The 10,192-nt window shown below is 33.4% G+C and overlaps 1 pseudogene; it reads left to right on the forward strand.

Moving 5' to 3' along the window:
• The first annotated feature begins 1,222 nt into the window (after nt 1-1,222).
• LOC140858431 (zinc finger BED domain-containing protein RICESLEEPER 2-like) lies at nt 1,223-3,190 on the forward strand (annotated as a pseudogene).
• The last annotated feature ends 7,002 nt before the right edge of the window (nt 3,191-10,192 follow it).

Consider the following 10,192-nt stretch of genomic DNA (forward strand, 5'->3'; position numbering starts at 1 on the left):
GATCATGAAGATGGGGAGCCATCAAGAATATGGAGTCATATCAATTTGCATATTCATGGATGTGGGACAGCTACCCATTATTGTAATCAAATGTTGTGATGATTAATTATCAGGAGTGAACATCCCTTTTGCGGTGCAAAGCATGCCCCGATTCCTGGCTTTAGACCTTGCATTATTAATCTCCATAGCTATGGTCAGCAGGGCAGCACTCTAGGCGACAAGCATACCAAGGCTTCATAAGGTGTTCAGAATGCCCATGCAACCATAAAAATGTGGTGGACTATTTGCTAAATTAGCCGATAGAGTTAGTAGGGATCAATTCACACATGAAGTCATGTGAATATAAGATTAGAAATGCACCTAATTTTTATTTTCTATATTTTCAGAAACATCAAATTTATTCTCCGCAGCTGTAGAAGAAATATCTCTTTGGATATAAATCTAAGGCTGCACTCGTTTAAAAGAGGTAAATCCAAGGCTGCACTCATTTATTTGCTAATGCTATTCTAGTTGTTTGATACGAATCAATTCTCAAAAAAATGAAAAAGAATAATGATTGTTACATTTGCTATAAGAGTTCATCATAGGAAACCACTAGATCATTATCAATGCTACATGAGATTCTGAAGTATGAGACTAGTAAAAAGATAACTGTCATAACCACTAGATTAATTACTCATTTTATGAAAAATTATGATGCATCAACATATGAGAAAGATTCAATGTTTCAATTCAATACACATCAGGATTAGGTGCTTGAAAAGGGATGACTGTTATGTGATTTATCGATTTCATTTTCATCTATTATGTGCCAGGTGCTGTTGCATAACTCTTTATTTGTCAAGGCTTTTGCATTGATGCATTGAGCATTGTTAAAACAAAAAATGCCCAGTATGACAATATTTGTGAATTTGCATGATTTTAGAAGTTATTTAACTCTAAGAACTATTTTACCCACAAGTTTTTATTTTTCGTTGAAATCCTCATTATGTTTCAATGTTTCATCTAATCTTTTAGATTTTTGACTGATATCAGGTGCCATAAATTTTAAATTCTCTTTTAGCCATATGCTGCAATAGTGCCATTAAGTATTGGTTGATCGGTTTATAATGCTTTTTCTATTGAATTTTCTATTTTGATAGTTTTTTATTTATACTGTAATTTGATATTAAGTAGTTCTTTTGAGTAATTTATAATATTATTTATGCAGATTGTTTTACTGATGTCTGAATCTAAAATGGGTGAAAATGAGATTGTGGAACATATAAGGAATGAAGGTGACAAAAATGAAGATAATTCTGAAATTGACTGCGACAAAAATTCTAAGAAAAGATCTTGGGTATGGACTCATTTTATTGAGAAAAAAAAATCTGATGGATCAATAGCTATATACAAATATTGTAAAAAGGCATTAAGTGGTAGTACGAAAGGAGGAACAAGTTATCTTAAATGGTATCTTGAAAATATTTACAAGAAATATTAAAAGAATCCAGCTATTCAAATGTTGATAGTAGCAAGTTCAAAAGATTTGATGAAGTCTTTTAAATTCAATCAAGAAGAGAACAGAAAATTACTTACAAAATTTATCATATGTGTCGAGCTTCCATTTCGTATTATTAAGCATCCTATTTTTTCAGATTTTATGAGATCTGTTCAGCCGTTGTTTAATATTATTGATCGTAAGACAGTAAGAAATGACTGAATAGCTTTATACCAAGTAGAAAAGAAAAAATTATTTGATACATTTAAGAAATTAAGTTCTCGGGTTAGTTTCACTACTGATATTTGGACATCAAATCAGAAAATTGGTTATATTTCTCTCACGGCACATTATATTGATTCTGACTTTATTCTGCATAAGAAGATAATTAGTTTTAAAAAACTACCATATCCTCGTACAAGTTTTGCAATTGAAGATGCTATTAGAAAGTGCCTTCTTGAATGGAAACTAGATTCTAAAATATATGCTATTACTTTAGATAATTACTCCATAAATGATGCTGTAATTAGAAAGATTCAAGATCATTTTTCTTACGGAATGTTATTTAATGGGGACTATAGTCATATTAGATGCTATGCACATATATTAAACATTATGGTTCAGGATGGGATGAAAATAATTCATGAAGCTATTGAATGCATAAGAGAGATTATTTGATATGTATCTGCATCTCCATCTTGAATGCAAGGATTTAATGAAATTACACAATATATCAGACTTCTTATTAAAAAAGAGCTCAATTTGGATGTTGCTACAAGATAGAATTCCACTTATAAAATGTTGACTGATGCAATTACTTATAAAGATATTTTTATTAGATATGCAACTGAGCATTCATGCATATGTCCTGGCAACGATGAATGGAAACAAGCTGATGTAATTCTTAAATTTTTAGAAGGCTTTCTAGATGCTACTAAAGTACTTTTTGGTTACAAGTATCCCACATCTAATTTCTACATAAAAGAAGTTTGGAAAATTAGGGCTTTATTGATGAATGGGAGTGTTGATACCAATGATAATTATAATATACTAAAGCAGTTGACAAATGAGATGCAAAAGAAGTTCAACAAATATTGGTTTCAATGCAATATTTTATTGGTCATTGCTTCTATTTTGGATCCGAGGTTAAAGTTGATATTTATAGAGTTTTATTATCAAATGGCATTTGATGTAGAAGAGAGCAAGAAGAAAATTGATGATATTCATGCTTATCTTTATAAATTTTATAATGAGTATGCAAATGCAACAAGAGTGCAGCCTTCTATAGGTTCAAGGGAGCTAACGGCTAGTTTTGATGGACAAAAGGATATAAATTCAGTTTTTTCTTTTAATTTGAGTAAAATAAAATTTGGCATAGATTTTATTCAGTTTAGAAATCAAAGTTCTTCGAAAAAACCAAAGAGATCAGAGTTAGATAGTTATTTGGATGATGATATACTTTCTGATTTGAGAGACAAACAGTTTGATATCTTGACATAGTGAAAGAGCAATGCAGCAGTCTATCCTATATTATCGAGAATGGCAAGAGATATTCTCACTATTTCAGTCTCTACTGTTTCATTAAAATCGATATTCAGTACTGTCAGTAGAGTTGTAGATCAGTGTCGGAGTTCATTGAGCCCATCTACTGCTGAGATCTTAGTTTGTACTCAAGATTGGCTTCGTGAAGAATATGATGAAGGTATATAAATATTTTAAATTTATATTATATTTTTTATTTACTTATAGTATTTATATTTTAAAAATTTACGATTGATATATATGTTAACAGTTACAAGTAGCTTATTGCGGATGATGGCACCCCGGAGCAAGCCAAGCAGTAAAGTTGGAACATGAATGTAATATTATATAAGCATCTTTAAAATTTATTTTAATCTATATGAAGTTATAGATTTTCATATTTAAATTTCTTTATCTTCTAATTATTTTAGTTTATTCTAAATATAGATTTTCATGATAATGAATGAATGAAGATGGAGGTTGCTTCTTGTATTTTGGTATGGGCTCATCAATCTCTTTCTTTTAATTAAAAATTAGTGTGTGACAAGTGTCAAATGAGATGGACACTAATGATTGATCTCATTGCCAAATCAGCTCAGTAAACAGATTTTTCTTTGGGCACTAATGAGGCTATTCCATATGAATTGGCTATTATTTTGCAGGAAGACTGTAGTGGGAAAATTAGGGAAAGAAGACTGTAGTAACATTGTAACAAGGAGATCTATATGCAGATTTTGTTCAAACTGCTACTTACTTGAGATTCTTCATTTTGGATGATTTCTGAAGTATTAAGATAGAAACTATTGTAATATTTATGTACACAGGCATTAAATATAATTTTCTCTGAAGGGACATCAAGCGAATCATCTGATGACCCTGGTAGCCCCATCAACCAAAGTGGTACCTGCAACAAATTCAAACCAGCACATTCAATCTGCATTTGCTCCCGTTGATTGGCCACACTCTGCAAATTAGAACAGATATGATTCTGACATGAAAATGATGCGCAACTAACAAGCTTCGGTTTTGAAGTCTTGCTTGCTTGAAGGAAGGTCTTAGGAGTTGGATTAGTGTATTTCTTAGTAGCCCTTAAAAGTTGCTTCCTTCAGAGAGAGGAGTTTAGGAACCTGTCCTTTTTCTTGCCTCTAACTTGTACCACTGCCGGTGCAAGTTTGCAACAGAATTTTCTTAAGCTAGCAGTAATCATAGCTTCTCAAGCTATCTTTGTCGTTCAAAAATTGTTTGCTCATTTTTATTTTCCCAATATTTGTAGTAGTAGTTTGGTGGCCAAGTAATTTCTTACAATTCAATAATTTGGTTTCCTGTGCTTGAGAATTGAAATATTCTTGTAATGAACATAATTTGTAGTTCATGGGCTCCTGAAGGACTGGGGTGCACATGAAACATGCCGAAGCTCTTTGGTCTACTGCCTCTTGTTCTTCTTTATTATAGCAGCTTCAGATTGTAGAGTGGAAATATTTATAGATCATATATTTTGACACACTTGACCTCTGATTGGAGTGGCTGTATGGAATAGAGTATTGTTAATGCCTCTCCTGAGTATTTTTGTGAATACATGCCAAGTTAGTTGTATATCATTTTCCTGTGCTATCCATTTATATATTTTGTTAAAATCTCTATTACTCCTCTATGCTGAATCTTTATCTGTAATAGTTTGTTGTCAGACATCAAGACAAGTGATTACCCACACAAATACCTGAGTGACTTTGTTGTCAGTTCGGGCCGGTCCGATTAGGTTCGGACTAGGTCGATTAGATTAGGGCCGGCCCAATTGGGCCCGGGCCAGGCTCGGGCTTGGGCCCGGGTCGGGCTCGAGCCTCATGTTTTGAAAAATTTTTGAACCGAAGCTCGGTCCGAAGCCTATAGAAAAATTACGGGCCCGACTCAGATAGGAGTGTAGTCCGACCCAACGCGGCCCACTTCCAGTCCTACTACATACTGCTAGATGTTACTGGTGGATTGTGAGAGCTCACTAAGATTATTCTGGATTGACAAAATTGATGAGTTAGAGTGAAACTGTTCCAATCCATTGAAAAGAGTTTCAATGATACTTTGATAGAAATCATTGTATATCTCACTACTAGATAGAATTAAATCTATAGGGTCACACAACAAAGGGATTGACTTGAAATTAGCAATTGAGCTTATGAAATATCAGTTGGGTTTAGAGAAATCTGATTAGATTCAAGATAATCTTGCTAGCATATGGTTGGATCCAATTTTTTCTTTCTGTTTGAATTTTTTATTTAATAAGATAATTCAAACTTAATTATCTACTAATAACCTACATGAATTAGATTCATTGATCTTCAATTATTGGGTGTCTAAGATTTTGGATTAATTGAATTTAAGGTGCAAATCCCTAATTAATTTCTTTGATGGTTATTCTTGGGCGCCACCTTGATTTGATCAAGTTGGGCGTGTCCTATGATTAGAGGGCTTATAGATCTCATATGCGGCATCCCTTGGGTGCAAAAGAGAGTATGAAATAATGGGTATAAGAGCTCTAAGAGTTGGCGTCTAATAGGATTCCTAATGAAAGTTGAATAACTTAAGTTATTAAGAAACATAATACAAGTAGGACTTATATTATGAGATTGAATAGGATTCAATCCTTATGTCTATTTAAAGAACCTCCCCTGAGGTCCCTAAAAAATCCAACCAGCACCCCACATACCACAAAAGAGACCTCCCACGCCCTCTCTTCTCCTCCTTTTCTCTTCTCCCTTGGACATCCAATGTCCTTCATCTTTGGGCATCCCATCTTGTTCCATGCCCAACGCTGTTGGGTATCATTTGTTTGCTGGTTTTCACCTGCTGGTAGCAGCACAAAGCAAGGGAGAAAGATAAGAGAAGAAGAGAAAAAGAAGATCAAGAAAAAAAATCAAGTGTTGATCGTGATTCAGACTTCGTTCAAATTCAGAAGGTTGAATTTTCTTAGAAAAAAAAAAATTTAACTTGAAGAAGGCTATTCCAGGCTGATCCTGAGTGGATACCTATAGAAGTTGAATATTTGTACAGTTAGAAATTTTTTTTTTCTCTTTCAGATCCAGATTTGAAGAAAAAGATTGCAAAATAGGTATGTGATTTGATCACAATCTGAATTTTAGCATATGTCAATTTCAACATATGAACTAGATCCTTATGATTTTATATTTTATGCATACATAATTTAGATTAAAAATATTTTAATCTTATATTCCATCATAGTATTTAAAAAATAAAATTTTGAAACACACATGCATATCCCAAATCTCGAATTCCAACAATGGTATCAGAATCACAGATTTTATATTGCTGAAATTGTCATACATATTTTGAAAAAGATTTCAAAATCTAATTTTTTCTTGATACATGAGATATATAGATGAATCTTTGAATCTAAAATTGAATTTTGGATTTGATTTTAGAGCATATAATTAATATGTGAAAGCATGCATAGATCTAAATTTTGATTTAGAATGATTTCTAGTTCATGTTCACATGATATGTAGATGCATGCATAAATCTGAATTTTTTTTGATCTGATTTATAATTTATATATGAGATATGTAATTGCATGCTTAAGATTATAAAATTGCTTTTGATATGATCCGTAATTAGTATATGAGATATATGATATCATATAGTAGATCTGAATTTTACATGCATATATGTGATATATGTTTGTATGTTAAATCTGAAAATTATTTTTATGATTTAAAATTTACTTTTATCCAAAAATTTAGATCTGAAATTTAATTTTAGAATCTAAAATTTGTGTTTGTGCATGAGAATTTTGGTTATGAAAAAATCATAAATTAGGTCATGTAAAAGGATTACATCTAAGGTTTTTAATTTGAGTCATATGGGTCTAATTTGATTAAGTAATTGATCAAATCAAGTTAAGTATTGATTAGAATTAGATCAACCAAGTTAAATGATCATACAATTATTGTTGATCGAATCGATTGAGTTTCATATGTAGAATCGATTAACCTAGAGACCTAATTTGGCTCGATGGTTTGAGCCTAATTCACTTGAGCTAATCTGTTTGGACTAATTGACCTATTAGTATCTTAGGCAAGTAATTGAGATGTGGTTATTTAATTAGTTTCATTCGCTTATCTGGCCAATGTACTGGTATTTAAGGAAAGCAGCGGGAGAACCCCTATCGATCTTCACTTATCTGACCAATTTGGAAGATTGGGTCTTGAATAAGGTTACTTAGTGGTTTGGTTTGGCTCATGCCAATTAGATCGGTCATATGATGACTGATTAGATGAGATCTAAACCTAAATCTCTTCATAAATATTAAGTTCATAGGTCTTCTACCATTGTAGATGTGCAGGCATACTACCGACATTGATTGTTCTCGACTGATCACAGTGGTTCAGTTGCATCGAGAATATGCAACCACTTTATTAGCAAAGAGTTACTCTAAGATAAGGATGGAGTTGGGCTCAATAACTATTAGGTGAGGGATTCAATGACGGTCTTGTACTTGCTTGTGAACAGTGGGTCGAATTTAACTAAGAAGTGTGGGCAATAACTGTTAGGTGAGTCCATATGACTTAGAGATCAAATTGCTGCAACATACTTAGAGAAGTATCTGGACAAAGAGTTGCCTACGCATCGATGTGCATATTATCAATAACTGTTAGGTGAGATGTATGGCATCGATGGGACCACAGCATCCACTAGGAATCCTTTATCGTGTTAGGATTTTCATTTTCTTCTCGAAAAGTGGAGAGATCTAAAAAATTAATGGGAGTCATTGTTAGCATCTTAAAGTTCCTAGAAGCAAATATAATATTAAAGTATAAAAGTCTAACTTGAATCTCTACTCTCGCAGTTAAACCATGTCAGCCTCAAACCCTCTAGCCCGCATCCTTGAAACCAATCGTTTGACCGGTACAAATTATAAAGACTAGCTTAGAAACCTCAGGATTGTCTTGATCTCAGAAAAACTAAGTCATGTACTTGGCTAAAACCCATAGTGTTACTAAACCATCCTACTGCTGAGCAAAGGGCTGCTTTTGAGAAGTGGACGGATGAAGACAGTTGGGTCAAGTGCTATATACTGACTTCTATGTCAAACGAGTTGCAAAGCCAGTATAAGCATATACCCACTGCTAAAGCTATGATAACTCACCTACAAGAGTTGTATGGTGAGCAAAGCCATACTACGTGCTTCGAGATGTCCAAAAGACTTCAATCTGAAGATACATGAAGGACAGTCTGTCAATGAGTACTGTATGATAGTGATCAAGGATATTGAGGAGCTTGAGAAGCTCAGACTTGAAATATAAAAGAAATTACAGATGAATTTGATCTTTCAATCCCTTACAAGTTTATATAGTCAATTTATTGTAAATTTTTATATGAACAAATTTAATTACATTATACCCGAACTGATCAATATGTTGGTCACTACGGAAAGAACCTTAAAGAGTTCAAAGGGCACTGTTCTCGCTGTGGAGCAGACTTCTTCCAAAAAAAAGTCTACTGAGAAGAAGAAGGTTAAATCCGTTAAGAAATAGAAAAAAGAGAATAAGGCAAAGAAGGAAGTCCCTAATAAGATCGAAGCAAAGAGAAAATATTTCTACTGTCATGCTGAAGGCCATTGGAGGATGAGCTGTCCACTCTATCTGGAGAGCCTAAAGACCAAAAAGGATGATAAACCTTTCAAAGGTATGCTCGTAATGGAATCTAACATTAAGATTTCTTCTATTTCTAGTTGGATATTAGACTCTGACTCAAGTGCTCATATATGTACCTCAATGTAGGGTCTAATAGAAGTAGGAGGTTGAGGGAAGGTGACATTATCTTTCGGGTTGGTAATGGAGCAAAAATTACTGCAGAGACCATTGGCACTTATCCTCTTTGATTACCATCTGATTTTAGATTAGATTTGAAGGACTGTTATTATGTTCCTGTAACTAGTCGAAATTTAATTTTTATATCTGTGCTAGCACAGGAAGGTTTTAAAATTAGTTTCAATAAAGATTTTTATTCTATTTATTTACGAAATAAATTAGTTATATGAGGTCTTTTGTTGCTCCTAGATTGATTTTGATGATTACAAAGCAGATTGAAGGGATACAAACAATTTTAAATTGAAAAAGTCCTTATGCTCTTCAAGGGCAAAATCGTAATTTCACTAAAATCCTGATTTGATAGTATTATTTGATAGAATAAATGATTTGTAAACTATTGATGAAAATTTCATTGTTTTTGGACTTATATTTTTGAAGTTATGAAGGTTTGAAGTGCATGAGTCGACTCATGAGTCAACTCATGGCACTATGAGCTGATTGGCACGCAAAAAATTTCCATGACACGCTGGATTTTTGGCTTGGCACGACCTGTGAGTCGACTCATGAGTCGACCCACAAGGCATGAGTTGACTCATGAGTCGACCTCTGCTGATTTGAGCCGAAAAATCCAGAAATCAAGATTGTCTAATCTGTGCAACAGAAGTCGACTCATGAGTCGACTCCTGTAGCATGAGTCGACTCATGAGTCGACTCCTGCGACGGAAATCATCCGCAACGACTATTTTTTTGCCCATTTTAATTACCTTTTATGCTTCCTAAAATTGCTCTAACGGCTCTTTATCTGCCTAAATTGTTTTCTCTTGCTTTTAATGCTATAAAATGCTTGAAATGGTGAAAGAAATTGCAGATTAAATAGCAGATCAAATTGGAGAGAAAATAGAAGATCAATCGGCAGATCAAAAGAGAGATAAAATTCATTGAGAGGATCCACGAGATAATTTGAGAGAAAAAGAAAAGAGGATCCAAAATCCACACGAGAGATTGTGAAAGAGATTCAAGAGCTTTCAAAGAGAGGATCTTTCAAGCCTATTGTTCAACCTTGATCTAGAGATCTTCCAAAACTTTCAAGAGATCTTCAATCAATAATCAACCTCTTCTCAAGCATTCGTTCAAGCGTTCATCCACCTTGAGAATATTCTAAAAGGGTTTCTTCATTTGAGTAAAGTTTTTTTTTATTGTTATATTCGCTCATTTAAGGAGCTGTTATTGTATTAATTTGTGCTCTAAATTTTCTTACTCTTGTAAGTAATTGTTCTTATTTTTGGAGGATTTCCAAAACAAGGAAAGGTTGATCCGAACCTGAAATCGGAGTGTTTTGGGTTTACTTGTACCCGGGAAACAAGTAGACTAG

Source organism: Elaeis guineensis, chromosome 6 (assembly GCF_000442705.2).
Source record: "Elaeis guineensis isolate ETL-2024a chromosome 6, EG11, whole genome shotgun sequence".
NCBI classification, from domain to species: Eukaryota; Viridiplantae; Streptophyta; class Magnoliopsida; order Arecales; family Arecaceae; genus Elaeis; species Elaeis guineensis.